The sequence below is a fragment of the Aphelocoma coerulescens genome, chromosome 4 (assembly GCF_041296385.1).
Source record: "Aphelocoma coerulescens isolate FSJ_1873_10779 chromosome 4, UR_Acoe_1.0, whole genome shotgun sequence".
Lineage (NCBI taxonomy): Eukaryota > Metazoa > Chordata > Aves > Passeriformes > Corvidae > Aphelocoma > Aphelocoma coerulescens.
The window spans coordinates 26,553,500-26,574,218 of NC_091017.1; the positions used below are offsets into that span (position 1 = coordinate 26,553,500).

Consider the following 20,719-nt stretch of genomic DNA (forward strand, 5'->3'; position numbering starts at 1 on the left):
GGATGTGTTGGCAGCTTGGGGTGTACGGATTGGGACAAATTTTAGCAGGGGTCACTGTGTGTAAGGGCGCACAGTATCCTACACTGCCTTTGTGGTGGTTCATTAACACACCAATCCGAGTCAGACTCTGCTCAGTTAGTTGAATTAAGGGCTGTTACCATGGCTTTTCAGCGATTCTCACAGGAACCTTTGAATTTGGTTACTGACTCTGCTTATGTAGCAGATATCACCCAACGCTTAGATTGTTCCCTTCTGAAGGAGGTGAATAATGCGGCTCTGTTTTCGCTGTTGCAAACCTTGTGGTCTGCAATTCAGGCTCGAGTGCATCCGTATTACATTCTGCACATTCGAAGCCACACCAATTTACCAGGTTTTCTAACGGAAGGCAATGCCAGGGCTGACATGCTGGCAAACCCTGCATGGGTAGGGCCTCAGCCTGACAAAATTGCACAGGCCAAGGCATCGCACGGTTTCTTCCATCAAAGTGCACATACCCTGCAGAAGCAGTTTCATTTAACGCCAACCGAGGCGCGCGACATTGTCAGCGCTTGTGCTGACTGTCATGGACTCGCTGCGCCTTTGCCAGCGGGGGTAAACCCCAGAGGGCTAAAAGCCTTGCAGATTTGGCAGTAAACCCCAGAGGGCTAAAAGCCTTGCAGATTTGGCAAACGGATGTAACTCACATCCCTGAATTTGGTCGGCTGAAATATGTGCACGTGTCTATTGACACTTTCTCCTCGGCTATGTGGGCTACTGCTCACACTGGAGAGAAGGGCCGTGATGTCATTGCCCATTGGAAATTGGCTTTCTCAGTCCTGGGCGTGCCAGCTTCTGTGAAAACCGATAATGGTCCTGCCTACGCCTCGGAGAAGACACGGCAGTTTTTACACCTATGGAGTGTAGACCATACCTTTGGTATCCCACATTCTCCTACTGGCCAAGCCATTGTTGAACGCACTCATGGTACCTTGAAGCGTGTTTTGGACAAACAGAAAAGGGGAATGCATGGAGAAACCCCACAGAGCCGACTAGCAAAAGCTTTGTATACAATTAATCACCTTACAGTACCACAAAATTCAAATAATCCTGTTATTCTGAATCATTTTTTCTCATTGCAGTCTGCAGGTGACAGACAACTGCCCCGGGCAAAAGTCTGGGTGTGGAATTTACTCACTAACCAGTGGGAAGGCCCACATGAGCTTATCGTCTGGGGTCGTGGGTATGCTTGCGTTTCCACAGATACTGGGATACGGTGGCTACCTGCAAAATGCGTTCGCCCTGACCTACGGCACCAGAGGCAGAACAGGCAACCTCTGAATGATGACCAGAACGCCAATCATCCAAACGGTGACCAGAATGTAGAGCATCAGCCTAATGACTCTTCTGATGATGACCAGGATGTCAACCATCAGGCAGATGGTCCTTCCACAAGCAGAGACTGAACTTTAAATTTCTTGTTATGGAGTCAGATAGTTAAAGCCTTAAGGACATATTTAGAATTAATAACTGATGTAGATTTCTATTTGGCATTAATAGTAGAGTTGTTATCTTATAAAACAAAAAGGGGGAATTGTAGTTACAAAAATGCTGCTAGCGAGGATTTTCTTGTTATTTTCTAAGTCCGTGAGAGACTTTTCTCTCTCACAGAAGAGGTAGCAGGGAATGTAAACAACCCAGACACCTGCAACCTTGAAAAGTCTTGTTTATGGTATAGTAGAAAAATATTTTGACAATGGATGTTTTAGGATTTTAGCCAATCACCCCCAAGGGGTGGCTGGCCCTTTGTCCAATTAGGCTATGAAGAAAAAAGTCTATAAAAGAGTTTGTAAAATAATTAAATAAATCAATCTTGCTGCACAACTCCTGCCTGCTGGATCTTCTCCTCCTCCTCCTCCCTATGGCTGCGGGACACGGTGCTATACCGTAGGAACCAGGCCTGCGGTAATACTCCGGGAAAAGTTTTAATATGAATGAAGAACAGACAGTAAAAATGGTATAAAAAGGACTCACCTCTAGCATCAGGTGTGCTCTTGGCAGAGCGCCAAGGCACCCAGCCATTACCCCTTTGCTTTACTTTATGTGTCTCTTATTGCCTTTATATTAAACCCTTTAAATTCTCACAGGAGTGTGAACCTCGTTTTTCACAGGAGGGCAGAAGGCGAGGCCAAACACTGGCACTCGTGTTTGGATGGGAGCAGCGAGGTTCTGCCCAGCCCACCTTAGCACTGGTGGTATTATGGAGAGTGTCCCCTCTTTCCTTATCACTCCAATGAGTGCACAGGCCAACACACTGCCAAGCCCCAGCAGATTTCACTGCTGTATGAAGCTGTTCTGCACCAGAGAGGTCGGGGCCTGGGAAGTGGTGGGCTTTGCCAGACAGGGGGATCCCATGCAGGCCCAAGCAGGTCACATGCAAACACCAGGCAATCACAGAGCATCGCACACAGATCTCTGCATTTTGTGGAAGCCACAAGGCCTGGAAAATGTCTCTGTGTCTTGGGAACCCTGCTCAAAGCCCCTGACTATGGCATTGGTGGGGTTCCTGTATCTGGTAAGGGAGGAGATCTTACCTACAGTGCAGACAGCTTCAAGAAAGCCATTTTGTTAAACATCCCACTGCTGAATAGCAGTGCTTTAAGGAGACCCCCAGAAATGGAAGACACAATAGATTTGTCTTCCAGAGGCTAAAATAAGTGTTATGGTAAAAGTGTCTGACAAGACCTGACAGCACTTTAAAGGGCTGTCATTTCAGTGTCCCACAGCTGACAGCTCTGTCATTCAGCTCTCAAACATTACCACATATGATAACCCACATCGCTTTCACTTATGGATTAAAAAGGTACAAGTACTGTAATACTATGTCCTTAGTGCCCTAAGAATTTCTTAAGGTAAGACAGATGCAAGATGAGCTTTGCATTTTTACTTGGTTCATGTTCTGCATGGGATGCTCCCTGGCAACTGGTCCCAGAAGGATTTAGGACCTTTTGTAAAACCATCTCTGCCACATAGTGGGTACTGCTGGGACAGCACCTGGCAACATCCCCTCTCCATTGGCAAATTCCTTTTTTTTTCTTTTTTATGGTAAAAGTTGCAAAGGCCTGAAACTACTCAAGGTTATCCAAAGCCTGGATGGGGCAGTGTTAATTAAAGGTGGGTGTGAGCCCTCAGGCCTCCCTGGGAACACATCTTGGCACGAGGCTGAGTGGTTCAGGGGATGCTGCAGCTCTCAAGAGCTGGCAGTGCACTGTCAGCCCCAGTGCAGCTCTGCATCACAAGTCCACAGCACAAGCCCAGCCTTACAAGCAAACACCAAGGTGTGTCTGGCCTCATCCCCTGCCTTGGATGTACAGGGGGGAAAAGCAGTGCAATGTAAAAATCCAGGCTGCATGGAAGCCTCCATCACAAAATAAAATCTAAATATTTTAAGGTTGTGTCAGTTTCCCTGATATTATCAAGGGGCCTCTGAGTTTCCTGCTGCCAAATTATCTTTATAATGAATTAGACTGTAGTTCTGCCTCACCAGAAGAAAGGTGTGGATCCACACCTCAGGGAGCAGAGTTTTTCACTGGACAGTAAAATATATAAAGAATACTAACTCTAAATGCAATTATCCTTAGGGTATTCCCAAAGGCAGTAAAGCATCTGTGATTCTCCAGCTCTGTGAAATTTATCACTACCAGGTATGTCAACACATACTCTTCAGCAATCAACAAGACCTGTTTGGGGAAAGACTTAAGTGCAGGCAGAATAAGCATCTTCCAGTGTTATACATCTTAACTGGGACTTCCTGAAAACACAACGTCATCAAGCTAGACATTTTGAACCAGGCACCACCATGTTTTCAAACCCATTTCCAAGCAGCTGTTTTCTCTCAGTCACAAGTTGGAGATCAGGGCACCCCTGCTAGCTGTGAGCTTTGCCTCACCCCAGTAAACAAGGACTCACTACCTTTCTTTCACACTTGAGGCACCGGGAAGGAAAGGCACAACACCTTCCCCCCAAGCCTCCCTTAGTGTTGTGGATAATTGCCATCTGCTTTCCAGTTTGCTCATGATTAGGCAGGGGGATCAGATAAAAACCCACTGCATGCCACACAAGGAGTCTGGAAAACACCTACCTGTGACAGGTTACTAATACTAATTGGCTGCGACTGTGAAGGTGGCACCTCTGCAGTTGTGGACCCCCCAGTTCATTCTTCTCTGCTCCACCAAGTGCCCTGGTGCATGTCCTGTGGCTCTTCTAGAAGAGCATTAAGATGGAGGGGCTGCTGAGTTGAAACCCAGAGAAAGCCCTGGGCATGGGGAGAAGGAAACAAGACCTTCAGTAAAGATAAACAAACTGTACTTCTTTTTCTCCAATCGTACTATGCTTGCCTTCAATATGGGGTTAATAAGAGGATTGAAGTATAGTCGCAGTATGACCCAAAATGAGTTCACAAAAGGAATTGAATTATCCCTTAGGAAAAGAAAAATGTCTGGGCACTGTTTGGAAACTAAAAGCAAAATTATCCTCTGTAGCTGGGGTACAGCAGCAGGTGGCTATGATAGAAACAAGGGGACCCCCAGATGCACACTTTTAATCTTGTCTGCTCAGGGAAGGATTGGTAGATTTTGGGAGAAGAGCCTCTCAGAGGTGGAAAGTGTTTTCTCAGAGTTCAGGAAAAATAGATGAATTGCGATGACAGCCTCTACCTGTTGCTACCACACATCCAATACTTCTCCAGTTCCCCATAAAACAGCCATTTAATTAAGGAGTCAGCTTGACAAAATTAGAATAAACTCTGCTGGAGCTCATTGATGACCAGATCCTTTTTACTGCCAGTTTTCCTCCAAAATGAATAGCAGGCTATCATAGACTCCATCATAGATGACTTTTGCCTGGCTCTCCTATTTGCCACTCACATCAGTATGGCTGACTGTCTTAAAAATAGCAAAATCAGCCAATTTTCCCCTTTTCCCATATGACTCATCCAGCACAACACTGATTGGTACTCATTTGTTTCCCAAAATGCCTATGTGATTGTGTCCAAGTTAGCAGCAGCAGCATTTTTATGAAGCACTTTTAGCAAAATGTCAGTGGCTTTGCCCAAGCTCTGATAAATATCTGCTTAAGATGAACTGAATCCAGCAGGGACTTTACCCCAAAGTCTCAATTCAGCAACACAGCTAAGTCCACACTTAAATTATTTTCTATTAAATTATTTTGCAAAGTGGGATGAACAAATGAGTCAGGGCCTTGAGTCTCTGGCATGTTCAGCAGTTCCCAGGCTGTTTGCCCAAAGCTTACTGACAAAACAGCAGTAACAACTGTAACAGAACTCACCTTTTCAGTGATGAGGAGAAAACCCAGTTGCACACATCCTCCTTCTTATATGAGGTGGGAACCAGACCAGTAAGTAGTTTCCTGTACCCATTGAAAGATAAGATTTGGGATAATTTTCCCCCTATGTATATAATGGATGAAAAACTGTAGCGTGAGAAGCCTTTTGTAGATGCTCCAATGTTTAGAAAAAGCTGGCTAAAATGAATTCTCATCATCCAAAGGATGAGTGCTCAGCAGAGAGATGGAAGAAAGGTTCCAGTGCCACTGAGGACTGGCACAGCATTGCCAGCCCAGCTGGTCCTTTCCTGACCACCTTTACACCTGGCTGTACGAGGGGAATGAGTTTTGTGAATAAAACGCATGTTCACAACCTGTCAAGGATGCAGTCTGGTGCTCCATAAGTCCCATTTAATAGCTAATAAAATTCAAACCAAAAACCAGAATCCTGTTGGATAAGTAAATACGAAGCCACTGTGATGTGTTTCCATGCAAACTTTGCTGGAGCGGTGACAAGTTGCCACTCAAAGACCCTGAAGATCCCTTGGTTTCTTGCCTGTATACAACGATGGCACCTGCCTTTGCCATCCTCATTCACATATAGAAATTACCTGCCTGGAAGTTGGCAAGCACTCATTTACCCAGCAATCCCAGCTGATCACTACCTTATAAATGGGCAGCTCAGATAGTGCAAAATTTCTTTTCAGATATTTCTTCTGTATTCACCTTGGCTCCTGAGGATGGGAATTTTGTGTATGTCTCTCTCTGCCTCACCACCACTGCTGTAGCACCCAGGTGTCTTGGCCAAATAGCAAGACCACACTGCAGCAGATGAGCAGAGCTAAATCTATCGTCCATTTGTCCTAAAGCTTGCTGGAAACTCCTCTTAAAGCTTTCTTGATCTAACTTGCTGAGACAAAACAACCAAGGCAACTCCCATCTCCATAACATCAACACTAAACTGAGCCAGTCCTGGCAGGTAGCAGGTCTGAGCAGTAACCTGGGGACTTCAGGCACTGCCCTGATTCAACCAGACAAAATAACACAGCCCTGATAGGCTTTAAGCATCTTAAAACCAGCAGTCACATAAACCTCAGAGTTCACTGATACATCTACTGGCATCCTGTTACCTCTTACATAACAGCAAGGGCAGTTTTCAGTGTAGCAGAAGCACAGCATGAATCGGGGGCGGGGGGGGCAGCAGCACCTGTGAATGAGATACACACCCTACATCATAGTGCAGGAACTATTATTGTATTTCCTAATTCCCAGCTGCGTACACTCCTCTGCTCCAGAAGCCGTGGACACCAGCCACGGCTGCCTCAGGCCTTGCAAAAGTAACACACCCAATTTTCCGGTTTGCTCTGACCACCGTTTGCATCCCTGTGGCAAAAGACAACAGGTTGGGGTTTTTTTTTGCTTGATGCAGGAAAACACTGGCCTGAGGAAACCCTTTAGAGTTCCCTTTCCTCTTGCATTTGTTCAGCATAGAGGCACAGGGTACTTATGTTGGTGAGAGCAGGGAAAACCAGATTTGGGCAGAGGGGAAGACAGCAAGAGACTACAAATTTTCTCAGCAGAAGCATCATGTGGTTACAATGACTCTTCCCTCAGTAAAGGCAAGTGGCAAATGTCTTTTGACTATCTACCTTTGAATAAAGGTGCTGCAAGAGGAGGCCTGTGCTTGTGTCTGCTCTCTAAATAAACCAGCCTGAATGTATAGTTTACATTGCAGGGTCACAGAGCATGGGCTTTTCCCAGATGAGGGCATTTTATTAACTAAAGAAATGCCATGAGACCAACAGTAATCCACCCAGGATGCCTGGAGCAAACTCTTCTTTTGTAAATGGATAAGGAAGTTACAGGTGCTTTAATGCCCACAGCTATAGAGAGAGCACCTGGTTGCCTGTGGCCCAGGCATTCTGGTACCAGAAATCTGGGATGTGTCTGTAAAACTGATACAGCAGTGGCTGAAACTGCAAACAGACTTTGGGCACAAAGGAGACACAGGAGAGGGTACCCCAACAAGTCCCCTCTGAAGTCTGAAACTCAGGGAACTGTAAAGGCTGTTCTGACCATTCAGGTACTCATCTTTCAGTGCAAGTAATCTGTTCACACACAACAGCTATCAGAGGCACCAGGAACAGATACATCCATAGGTTCTTTCTCCCTCACAGGTACACCTGGCTGAAGGACCTCTGCTGAGAGGCAGGGACCCTGCTGATGTCACATTTCATTACTTGGATCTCCTGGTCACCTCTTTCAGCCTGGTTTTCCTCCTCCAATCCCATTAACCAGCCCACTGCCATACCTAAGAGAAGTCTCGAAAGCCATAGCATGGCAGGATGTCATTTTGAGAAGAAAAAGCAGCGTGAAGGCCCAGTTTCTTGAACTGCTCTACCAGCAGGTTGCAGGGTAGATGCTCCTGCACAGGGAAGCCCTTTAAGAACATTACCTCATCTTTAGGACAATGAGTAGGGGATGAGTGCAGTGAATGTTGGAATTTCAGGAGAGTTTTTCTCTGCTTGATGTTCTGTTTGCCAAAAGAGAGGTGATGGGTGGTTCCTACCTTGGCAATGTATTGTTTCTGTCTTGTGAGCAAATCTCTCTTCTTTCCTTCTTTCTGATGGGCAAGGGCCATCGTGTCCTGCCCTCTCCAGAGGATGAGGAAATGAATTCAGTGTGAGAAGGTAGCTGAAGGGCCACCTCATCCTGGTAGCCAGCTCAAACAACAGGATTTGTTTCTCACTTCATGGCATGAGGGTGCCTCATGCTGGTTTCTGCTCTCCAGTTCTGAGCAGGCTAATGTACTTCAAACTGAAGTAGGCTCCTCCAAGCTTCGCATGGCTCTGATTACATAGCCTCTGCAATCTTGAGTAATTATCATTGCCAAGGGCTCCTCAGAGTTCAGCACGAGGACTGCCAAAATTGCAGTGCTGCAGAGGAGTCCCCTCCCTCAAAACTCTTTCTGACCCCAAGTGCTGCTGGGAGAGTTGGGAAGGGAAGATCAGCTCAAAATAAGAAGGCTGGATAAAGAAAGAAGGCCTTTCTTCAGTTTCAAGGGTGCAGCACTAACACACCATTTTTTCGTGTTGCTTGCAGCACATCTCAACTCCACTGTTCATGAAGCAGCTTGACAAGGGAGGAGTTGTTGTCCCCACTGGCTGGGACTATGAAGCACGTCCTTGGTAGTGAGCAGGATTTCACACTGCAGACACCCTCTGTTGAAAACTAAAAGTGTAGTCTTGAGTGTCAACACAGACAAGTTCATTTCTTGAATCTAAGGGTAGGGCTATGCCAGCAAGCATAGAAATGAGGGTGGCAGAGGAGGCTAACAATTCATGGCAGTGCAAAGATCCAGCCCCTGCCAATGATATCCCACTTGAAGACACTGCTTGACACTAAAACCTACTTGCACTGGGGGCTGGGGTGGGGAGTGGGCACAGGATATTTTCCCATAGCTTGAACCACAGCTCAGCTATGACTCTTTTGCAGCAGCTCAGGAGAAAAAGGAGAATTGCTGGATATTTCAAAAAAATTGAAGAGAGAAGACAAAAAAAAATCAGACACTGGTTTGGGGACAAAACCATTAGCTTGAGCTGTCAAAGAAGAACAGAGAAACCAACAGGGAGGCTCTGGGAAAAGCCAACAGAGGAAAGGTCAAAATACTGATGCTCTGCAGTGGAGCTAAGGGATGGATGCCCAGGGCAAAGCCACAGACATGCCTCAAGGCCAGAAGGCTTAATCCCTCTGCCACAGGAGCCGCCTTACACTTAGTCCTGTCCCTGAGCAGTGACAGGGAAAACTGCAGGGTCAGGAATGCCCCTCTCCCAAAGGGCATTCCTCTGATGCTGCCCCTCCATTCAGTGTCACTCCATGCCTACGGAAGCACCACAGCAGGAGTCTGCAGAGCCCTCCCACTGCCTGCGTCCTCCACTGCCCTCCGCACAGCATGCTGGAGCTAACTCGCCTTTGAACTGCACTTTGTTGAGCTGTGCTTCAGCAAATTAAACTATTTATTAGTCCAGGCTTAATGAAGCCATTCACCACTCAAAAGGTTCACCTGGAAAGCCCACAGCGTTACCCTTGTGGTGGGGAGGCTGTAGTCAGTGCTGAGAGCATCCCTGTGCAAGACCCAAAACACAAGCAGTGGCTGTGCCACTGCAGGCAGGGTTGCCACTGTCCTGGGTGCAATGCTCAGGCCCCATAGACATATTTGGGTTCTTCTGGTTGACTGGGGTTTTCTACAGGGTTCTTTCCTGAAAGTCTTTAGGCAGCCTGATGATTTGTAAATATTTTTCCACTGAGAGCCATTGGGGTAGATAGGTGGCCAGAATAGCTCCAAAAGAATAAAAAATACTAGTCCATGGCTCATTAAACTAACATTGCTGCTCATCTGGAGCACAGGAAACTGCTCCTCCAGACCAGGAAGAGAAAAATCCTCATTTTAAGCACCAAAAGGCTTTCCATGGTTTTTTTCTGGAATAACTGCAGCCACTAAGGAGTAAATTCACTTCCAGGAGAAAACACTCAGGAGCCCACAGGGATTCACAACTGCATTATAGGGAAACAAGTGCCTCAAAAATTTACAGGTTTTTAGGAAAATAAATGTTTGTTTTGCCTCTCTCTTGAAGAAAGAGAGAGAGAGAGAGATAAAAAAAAAAAAACCCAAACATTCAGGCAAACAAGTCTATTAATATTTACATAGAACATAGGCATATATTTGCTCCATAATGTGTTAGCTAGAGAACAAACCATCTGCAGCCCTCCACCTAAAAAAAAAAAAAAGGACTCCCAGGTGCGAGTACCAAAAAGTCCTGCTAAAAGCCTCCTGACCTGGTACAGCTCCAGACCAAGAAGGAAAGAACAGAACCACCCTACCACTACTCCCTTGGAAATGGTTCATATTAGCAGTGGGGGCTTTGCTCCTCCCTGAAGCCACCTGTGGACAACTCCCATCAGAGCCAGCTGGTGCAGCTCACCTAATCACAAGGCTGGGTTTTTCCCCTTTATTTGAAAAACAGCTTGATTGGGCTCCACGTGGAGCATCGTGCTCCTGTTACTTATGTTATGGTTTTAAAGGCAGTCACAGTGATTCACCTGTGAATGATGTTTACTGTGTCCCAGTAGTCTGCCAAGGTTTCTGTGCATGACCTTGGTCCCAAGAACAGAAGTGACAGGTAAAAATGCCCAAGGAAGAAAAACGGAGAGGTTTTCTTATTTTCAAAATATTTTTTTATTGTTTTTAAATAAAGTTTCTGCTTAAGCCAAGGGAAAATCTGAATTTGTGGCCTGTCCGCTCACCTGTGTACGGCAGCAGCCCTGGCCCCTTTGTGCACCACTGGGCTCAGGACATGTGGCTAGCTGCAATGAAACACAAGATTCAGGAGACCTTGTTTACTTTCTGCCTTCCTCAAAAATTATTACTGATATTTTGTGGAGTTGGTTGAAGTATTTAAGAGATTGAAGGCATTGACCATGATTTCTGACAGTAGATTCAAAGCAGGTTATAGTCTCTCTCTGTGAAGTTTTGCACTGCTGAATTAGATCAAATGCTGATGCCCTTGGGGGCAATAAAAATAATTCCAGCTTGTGACAGAAAATGAATTATAATTCAGAATAATTCTTAGTAGAAATCATATATTGTTTAATTACAGCCATAACGGCTATTTGATTTTGAGATAAGAAGTGGTTACCATAGTGACCCAATTCTTAAAGATGATTTTTGCCTAACGCTGTATAAAACGCTTTATGATACCTGCCTTCACAAGAAAGCAATTTACGAAAATGAGTTTTCCTGGTGTTAGGCCTGGGGTATGAACAAGCAACATAGGCTATATATGGAAAAACATTCCCCATTTCGTTACTGCCTGAAAAGCCCATTTCCCTGCAAGCACACTCATAGATGTTGTCTCAGATTCAGAGCAAGCTACAAATCTTGCTCAGCTTTCAAGACCATGTAGACTCTGTGGAAGAATTTCAAACCTTTGAGGAGTATTAGAAAAAAATGAGCAAAGGAAATCAGAGACAGAGACATATTTGTTCTGCAGAACAAGCCATCCCCTACTGCCTACCATCAGGGAGGGTAAAAAATGTTTTTACTTACTCTGAACAGTCTTAATATGTATTTCTCTAATAGACCATCCATCAGCACTTTGAGGAAACATACCCTGAAGTCACAACCATTGCTAGAGTCAAGCAAAGGCACATTTTGACATGTGAAGTAAAATGCAATCCTCAGTGAGACTAGTAAAAATTATCATTATTCAAGAATATAATCTTTTTGGGGCTTCTTTTGGTAATCCTTGCTATTTCCCTGCATCCCTATGGTGGATTTAGAGGGACTGGTCTGCAGGGTTGCTCTAGAGAGTGCAGACCTGCTCCTGTGCCAACCTGTGTGGGAAGCCAGGTGTCTGGCTGCCTCCCACTAATAACCCACCATATGTCCCTGGCAGCCTGGGAGGGTGATGCATCCCATTTTCACTTGGGTTGCCTGGTAGTGAAACCTGCTTGCCCATGGGCAGGACCCCTGTGGGCAACCACAACCATGGTCATGGGACTGAAGGACTGGGCTCGTCGCTGGACCTCTGCTGCCTTGTGGAATCCAGTTATTTGTCTACCTTCAGATCAAAATAATTTTGGTTAATAAAGAGAGTGAGTCAGAGAGAGAGGCAGCATTGATCCAGCTGGGGTGCAAAGTAGGTTTTCTCATGCCATTGTAGGTTTTCTTGTCATCAGTGATTGCCCTGCAGTGGACTACTTTGATATACAATATCCTATACTACATTCACCCTTCTTAAATTACTTCATGGCCCTTGCTCTGATCCTCAGGATAGCCCTGATTTGGGAGAGTACCGAGCTGACAACCCCTGTCCAGTGAACTCTGGGTTTCTCACTCCCTGAGGTGTCTTCTCCTGCCAAAAATTCCTGGCAAACTGTAGCTAATCATGTGCAAAACACTGATGCTGTACCTCCAGGTGATTAGTATACCAAGCCAGCTCAATTTGGGCTTAGTTTAGGCTGTTGGCTATAAATAATCTTTTATTTTTGGAAGGTAATAGATGAAAACTTCTTCCTTCCTGAAATGGAAAGGCAGTGGGTGTTTAAAGGTCTTACACCTTGCTTCAAAGCTGACCCACATGGGAGGAGATGAAACAGGAATGTGGCCTTTGCAGCTTCCCTGGGATGTGCAGTGAAGGGGCAGGAAATTTCTCTCCCTCTCACCATTGAGCGATAAGTATTTTCAATAGGATCTTTAATTAAAAAGTGTTGGGCTTGACAGTAAAGGTCTCCCAGCCCCTGCTGCCATTGTTCAGTGGGGATGAGGGAGATCAAGCCCTAGAGCCTTCAAATGTTTGACTTACTGAAAGCTGCCCCTCTTCCTCAGTGCTCCCCTGTCCCTTACCCATGATGACACATTTCTTCTAAAAGCCATCCAGTCCTGTCCCAAAATGCACATGGTACTGAGTCCACTCAGACAACCTCAGCTGTTTAAACACTTTTGCTTTCCAAAAATGTTGGGTCCAAAGGGCAGAGGATTAGATAAGAAAAATCCTAAAGGTGATTTAATACTTTGCATGAAAATGCTAATATGCTAAAGCAATTCCAAATATGAATTTAATACATAAATAATTAAGCAGCTCCTACTGGTCTCAAAGCACTGAGTATGAGAAATGAAGGATGCAAATATGATGACCGGAACAAGCCTGTGCTTCAGGTCCCAGACACTGGACTCAGAAAAGTGGGAAGTCATCCCCACCCATTCTTAAACACTCAATGTGTTGCCAATTACCTAAAACCAACAGTTATAATGGAAACATTTTTGTGAGAAATGATCTTCCTCATGTAAAGCATGAGCTTAAAATATCCTTATTCAGCACTGGATGCATTTCCACCCCTCTTCCCACACCAGAGAGGGCCCATGGGACCAATGGCTGAGGAGCAGCCCTGCCTCTGGCAGGCCTGAGATGGGTTCCCTGTTGCTCTCAGGAGCACCAGCCCATCCCTCTGAACACAGGTCCAGCAGCAGCATGGCAAGAAGAAAACTGAATATTAATTCTGTTTTTTTGCTGTTTTACCTTTCGTGACAGAGCAGGTCGGTCCCTGGGAGCAAACCCCCTCAGCCCTATTACAAAATTCTGGCAGAGGAATAGTTGAACATTTGAAAATACCAAGACTTCAGAGACTTGAAATAACAATCTGAATGGTTACACTTCCAACAGTTTGGAAAAAACCCCACAAACTTTATTTTATTTTAATTGCTGTTTACCTGGGTTAAAGTTAAAACACTCTCATAAGGGTTAAAACAGCAACAGACTAATAAACCTGGAGGAGGAGGGTTAAGGCAGCGTTTAAATTTCTCTTTGTTTTGGGCAGATGTGGTTTGGTGGGGTTTCTTTTGCCCTCCAAGGGCTCCAGTGATCCTCAGGTTCCTGAGGCTGAAGGCGGAGGGAGGTGCAGGTCTGCCCCACGAGGCCCCGTGAGGCCCCACGTGCAGAGCTGTGTCCAGCTCTGCCCAGCAGCAGCAGGATGTGCCTGTGGAGCAGGGCCGGAGGAGGCCGTGGGGATGTGTGGAGGCCTGGAGCACCTGTCCTCTGCAGGCAGGCTGGGAGAGCCGGGGCTGTCCAGCCTGGAGAGGAGCAGGGTCCGGGGAGGCCTCACTGCGGCCTCCCAGTGCCTAAAGCGGGCAGAGAGCGATGGGAGAAGGGCAAGGGTTTCAGACTAGAAGATTGGGGAGATTGGGATCAGATGTTTGGCAGAGCTGTGAGGGTGCTGAGACATCGGAACCGGCTGCCCAGAGAAGCTGTGGATGTCCTGTCCCTGGAATGTTCCAGGCCAGGCTGGACAGGGCCCTGAGCAGCCTGATCGGGGGGGTGGCAGCAGAACCAGGTGATCGTTGAGGTGCCTCCATGGCGTTCTGGAGCTCCATGGGTGTGCGAAACGGAGACCCGTTACTGGGGCATGGAATGTTGGCACCGGTTGCCAGGGGCACTCCTGCTCCCAAGCTTCTGTTGACACAGAGTCTGCTGAGCCAGTTGACGGATTCTCTGCTGCGCAGCAGACGTGGAGCATCCGTCTTCTCCATCCCAGGTGGGAATAAAGACGATTTGCTGACTTTTGAGAGCCAAAATCTGGACTGACTTTACAGGTGAGTGCAGACAATTCTTGAAAAGGCTTCTGATGCTGAGGGGCTGGTCTGGGCTGCAGGATGGGCTGCAGGTGGGCTCAAGTACTGGGGTCACGGACTTCCCCTCCAGTTATGGACAGAAACTGGAGACTCAAGAGTGGGAGTCTTGGGGCATGGGGGTATTCAAGAGAACAGGCATTCCAAATAGTTGATCTCTTCTTTTCTGATAGGTTTGGAAGAACAGTTTTCCGGAACTGTGAAAAATCTGCAGTGGGCTACCAGGAGGAACATAAGGGATCTCTTCCCTGACATTCCTTTTTTGGTGTTTGTCCCACTTGCTTTGCCGGTGCTTTTAGATCACAAAACACCATGAGCTCAGTAAGTACTTTACTACTCAATGCAAATCTGATTCTTGAAACATTTTGCAAGGGACTTCTAGAAAAGAATTCAAGAGTTTGGAGCAAATGCACAGAAACAGAAATCTTTCCAAACTTCCTGTGAGTTCCCGCTTTTGGATACTGAAGGTTCTGAATCTCTGTGGGTGCTGGCAATAGTTCAGAAATGCTTACAGTGTGAGTAACAACATGATGGAATTGGGAACTGGTCTCCTTATTTTCAAGCCATTGGACAGGCTATTTGTTGGTGAGGCAACATGTAGGAGATGAGGGGCGATGTCTTTTCCCTGATGCGATGTGCTAAGGTGAAAATGGTCCATAGCACCATTTGATGCATATTCCAGCCTTTGCGGGAATGTTTTCGGTATCCTCATGTGCTGTCATTGGTGCTGCAGAACCCGAGGGCCGTGCTAATATTGCTACCACAGAAAATGCTAAGGCTGTGTTCTCTCTCAGCATCAGCGAAAGCGCCCTGGAGGACCGCTTGATTCCACTCAAGCTCGGAAACGGAGCAGGCTGCTGCCCTCCAGTGCAGGTGGAACGTCGCAGGCAGAGATAGTAGACCTTGAAGGAAGTGGTACACTTGCTTTTGAGCCTGGTAAGAACAGCAGTTGCTTCTGGAAAGTTTGGGTTCATTTGAATGTGTGCTTTTGCCAGTTTCTAGGCCCTTTACTGGGGAGGAAGGGAAACCTTGGGGTTTAGGAAGCACCTGATATGGCATCCCTAACAGCAAGCCTTCTGACAACTGTTTTGGTTTGTTCCTGAGCTCAATACACTGGCTGCTCGTGGGAGATGAGCTCTGCAGCAAAGGTCCTCAAGTGCTGCTCAAACACCTGAATGTGTGCTCTGATGAGCTGGTGGTCACCATAGATGCCACAGGGGAGGGTGGCAAGCTGAGTTTGGGATCTCCCAAAGTGGATGAAGATAAGGAAAAGTTTGTCTTTAGCTGTGCCCCATCCCTCAAGGGAACAATCTACAGTATGGTAAAACTGTAAAAAAAAAGGATCCCCTCTAGTGTTGGTTGGTTGCTTTTTTCCTTTTGTGTGCTAAACATTCCCCTGTGTGAGATGAATCATTTCTTGCTGTGAAGCTCCCATAGCTGTTGACATCCCACAGAACTTGGGAGGGGCTCAGCTGCTCTTCCTCTTGCACTGCCCCTTCAGAGGACAGGGCTGGTAGTGTTCCCCGTGGACTGCTGGGGCAAAGCTTGAGTGCAATGTTGGACGTGCTCCTGAAAAAAAGAAACCCAGGGCACAGTGAATCCAACCTCAGCCTGCTCCGCACTGGCAGCCCTTTTAATTCCTCTGCAATCTCTGATCTTGATTCTAACGTTCTGTTTTTCAGCTGATGAAGAAGTCGTCATAGATCTCACGGGCGAATCTTCTGAGCCTGAAGTCATCGTTATCAGTGACGATGAGTCTGATGTGGTAAGTAGTGAATGGCACACTCCCCTGCATCTTGCAGTCAAATTAGTTTTCTTGCCTGTCTTCTGGCATCTTACTAAGTACCCTGGCCTCAAAGGTTGGAACATGGCTCTGATTTACCACATTAGACACAGTTCCCAGTCGAGCCCAAACACACTCATGAACACATCAGCATCCCTGAGAATCGCTTGCAGAGAGGGGATGAACAACCTAAGAGAGGTTGTTGCTTCAGTGATTTAAAGGAGAGCACAGGAAGCCTTTGACTTCTCAAATGAGAAGTGTTTTAGCTGCAACATCAGTTTAAGGTACCCCTCCCACTGAGGTGTAAAACACAACTGCACCTTACTGGGGTGCAAACTAGTTCTGTTCCTTATTCCAAGAAGCCTTTAACAGAGTCACGTTTGTTTGCTTTTTTAAATTTTCCCCTTCTATTTGGAAGGAATTGATTTACCAAAATATGGGTATTGATCTAATATCGACACCCAACTAAGACGGACATATACTCTCTAACAGAGTAGAGTCAGAAAGTGTATGTTTATTCCAGTGCCAGGCAGCTGTGCAGGATAGCTCCCTGATGTGCACTGCAAAATTACTAGCCAAACACAGAGTCTGTTTAATTAAAGAGGTCTTGAATATTCAAAATACAAATGCATATTTATAACATTGACACCTTCCATTCTCCTCTTCGTATGGTATTTAGTTTGAAAGTCATGAAGCATGCGTAGTTTGTTCTTTGAATTGCGTTGGTTGTCTCTTTATTTGGGGAGTGGTCTTAAAAGATGAAGTAAAGCTACTCTCCCTCACTTTGACCTTTCTACCTTTCTGATTTTTGACAATACAAATCACTCTTAGGGGACTTCCAGTTCCTCCTTTTGTGACTTCTGAATAGGCTCTCAGAGGTGGAAATTAGAAATTTTCTCCATTTCTTTGAATCTATTTATCAGGGTTTCTGTTTCTCGTTAAAAGCACAGCTAAACAAATAGAAAAGTGACAGGCAACTAGCTACCTACATCTAAAAACTTCTTTCAGGTCTGGCTCTCTTTAACTACTTATTAACATTTTATCAATTCCAGCAGGGCCATCTACTTTAACTAATTTCAACAAAGCTATCCCTTAACTAAAATCTTAATGTTTCTTTTAAAATCCATGTTTCAGAATATTTTTGATCCAGCCCACAGGGCAGTGTGTCTGCTCAAATTTGGGGTGCCGCTGCTGCTGTGCAAAGCAGAAACATGCAGCAAACATAGCATGGGAGCTATCTCCTGAAGAGCAGCTTTGGGTATGGGGTTTTATGTCTTCAGCAGCTCTTCATGTACTAAGCAGTGTTCAGGTGAATTAGCCAGTTTAGGGGAGAACGAGGGAAAGAAACAGCTCCAGCCCCAATCCTAGTAGGGACTGAAACAGGGGAGCAGGGAGTACAGTGTTCAGGGTGGTTCCTAAGTGCCTCCATTTCTATCGCCCTGCAGGACAGGGAGCAGAGCCAGCAGCAGCCACATCCTTCCAGAGCATCAGAGAATTCAGCCGAGGCCCTGGCAAGGGATGATGAAGAGGAACCAAGAGAAAATGATGGGTATGTGAGAGAGAAAGTATCTACTATCTAAACTCCAACTTCAGATATGTGGTAGGAATAAGTTTTTACCAAGCTTTTGGCTTCTGTGCAAATACTTCAGACCCGGAATAGAGTGGCCTGCCTGGAAGAGAATTAAAATAAACCCAGCAAAATCCAGCAGCAGCGTTTCTTCTCTGTTTGTGAAGCCATAATTGTATAGAAGAGAAAGGCTTGACATGCTGAAATGCTGGCAGTACATAGAAATTGTTGCAGTGGTTGTGTTTCTGGGCTGGGATGTTGCTTAATCAGAATAGGGCAATAGGTTTTAAGTACCACCGTTTTCTTTGTTGGTAACCCTTGGTGCCCAGTGAAATAAATGGCTGCACATTCTTTCTGGTTCTGTTCCCTCTAGTGCATGGCCAGCAGGTCCTGCTATTCCGGTGACGAGGAAGGACAACAACTCAGAGGTGCAGGACAGGGAGCAGAGCCAGCAGTCTCCACTTGGTTCCAGGGAGGCAGAGAATTCAGCTGAGCTGTGGGCAGGTTACAATGAAGAGGAGCCAAGAGACAACGATGGGTATGTGACACATGAAGTGTCTCTCCAAAGTGTAATTTCTTACATACAGTTGACACAGGATTTTGCCAAACTGTTGGATTCTGCTTGATTCTGTGTGAAGGATTCTGATTTGGAACATAGTGGTCTGTCTGGAAGAGAAGTAATGGAAAAGAAAGCCCTAAACCCAGCAAAATCCAGGAGAAACCTTCCTTCTCCATTCAGGAAGTCATTCTTGAATGTTTCTTACATTATGGATAGCGACAGACTGAAATGCTTGCAGTACATTAAAGCTCTTGCACGGGCTGTGTTTCTGGGCTGGGATGTTGCTAACTGAGACTAAGGGGATGTTCTGATTTCTGCAATTTTATGTCTTGGTAACCCTCTGTGCACTGTGAAATTGACGGCTGCATGTTCTTTCAGTTCTTTGAACTCCAGTGAATGGCCAGACCGTTTTGAGAGTCCTCCGAATTCACAGGATGACATCACGGATGTGAGGATCATGTTCTTATAAGATGTTCTTATCATTTCTGCTTCATGGGAGGGGAGGGGAGAGAAGGGGAGCTGCACAACTCAGTTGTCTTAGGTGGGATGCTGTGGGCAGCTGGCTGGAAGCTCAGCCCTTGCTCTGAAGCTCCAACTTGCACGTCCCTCCACGTCCCTTCTTGGTGGTATCCCTAGAGGGAGAAGCCCTTGTCAGGATGGCACCGGCAGATCTGTGTGTTCCTTGTAGTTCTAGCATTGACTGACAGACTGCACATATTCCAAGTTCTGTTTGCCTGGTGCCAATAGAGCAGCTATCTGCAATTCTTTGCCCCAAATTCCTGTAGTTGTGGTTTGCGTTCCTCAGGAACTGTTCATCTAACATGAAGTGTTTAGGGCTATGACTTCAGAAGTTGCCTTTTTGGGGGCTAACGAGGGAAAGAAAAGGTTCTAGCCCAAATCCAGTCAGGGATCTGAAACAGGGAAGCAGGACGGAGTGGCTTCAAGCAGATCCTAATCTGTCTCCATTTTCACCCCACTACAGGACTGGGAACGGAGCCAGCAGTACTCGCTCGGCTCCATCTCATCAGATACTTCATCCGAACCTCTGCCAAGATTCCTTTTCCTGGAGCCAAGAAATACTGAATTGTAAGTGACAGATAAAGTGTCTCTCCAAAGGCTAATTTCTTGTCGCTGTTGTCCTCAGGGACGGCGGCAAGAATCACGACATAATTCCAGGGAAGAATAGCTTCCTTTATTTGTTTACAGACCAGCTCATATACTTTGGTCCAAAAGAGTGGCTGGAGGTCATTGGTCCTTTGACCATCCACCTCCTAGAATGATTGGCTGAATGCTACAACACCCATTGTCAAAATACTATTCTCAATGAGCCATAACAATATCCACAGTATTCCCCAACAACCTGCACCTGCAAAAATAATTTACAAAATAGCAAACGGTTTCTCAGCTAGTTTGCGTGAGAACAGAGACTTTCACAAGAGGGTGCAAAAAGCTCAAAAAATATCTCTGCTAGCCTTTCTCAGCATCCATAATTTCTGATATACAGTTGACACAGGATTTTGCCAATCTTTTGGGTTTTGCTTGATTCTGCTTGAAGAATTCTGACTTGAACATAGTGGTCTGTCTGGAAGAGAAGTAATGGAAAAGAAAGCCCTAAACCCAGCAAAATCCAGGAGAAACCTTCCTTCTCCATTCAGGAAGTCATTCTTGAATGTTTCTTACATTATGGATAGCGACAGACTGAAATGCTTGCAGTACATTAAAGCTCTTGCACGGGCTGTGTTTCTGGGCTGGGATGTTGCTAACTGAGACTAAGGGGATGTTCTGATTTCTGCAATTTTATGTCTTGGTAACCCTCTGTGCACTGTGAAATTGACGGCTGCATGTTCTTCTGGTTCTGCTCCCTCTAGTGAACCGCCAGGAGGTCTTGTTAGCACTCCAACTAGGGAGGATGACAACGCAGAGGTGAGGATCCACATGTTGTTGTCTTTTCAGATTTGTGGGAAGGGAGGGGAGAGAAGAGGAGCTGCACAACTCAGTTGTCATAGGTGGGATGCTGTGGGCAGCTGGCTGGAAGCACAGCCCTCGCTCTGAAGCTCCAACTTGCACGTCCCTCCACGTCCCTTCTTGGTGGTATCCCTAGAGGGAGAAGCCCTTGTCAGGATGGCACCGGCAGATCTGTGTGTTCCTTGTAGTTCTAGCATTGACTGACAGACTGCACATATTCCAAGTTCTGTTTGCCTGGTGCCAATAGAGCAGCTATCTGCAATTCTTTGCCCCAAATTCCTGTAGTTGTGGTTTGCATTCCTCAGGAACTGTTCATCTAACATGAAGTGTTTAGGGCTATGA

General features: G+C 46.0%; 1 long non-coding RNA gene across 2 annotated transcripts; it reads right to left on the bottom strand.

Moving 5' to 3' along the window:
- Positions 1-4,118: 4,118 nt before the first annotated feature.
- LOC138109569 (uncharacterized) lies at positions 4,119-10,284 on the bottom strand. Of its 2 annotated transcripts, XR_011150597.1 has the most exons (3): positions 10,156-10,284; positions 5,323-5,403; positions 4,119-4,291 (listed from the first exon to the last, which is right to left on the bottom strand). It is a non-coding gene; the product is annotated as an uncharacterized lncRNA (long non-coding RNA). The 2 variants fall into 2 exon arrangements; XR_011150596.1 differs by lacking the exons at positions 4,119-4,291; positions 5,323-5,403 and adding an exon at positions 7,739-8,839.
- Positions 10,285-20,719: the final 10,435 nt, after the last annotated feature.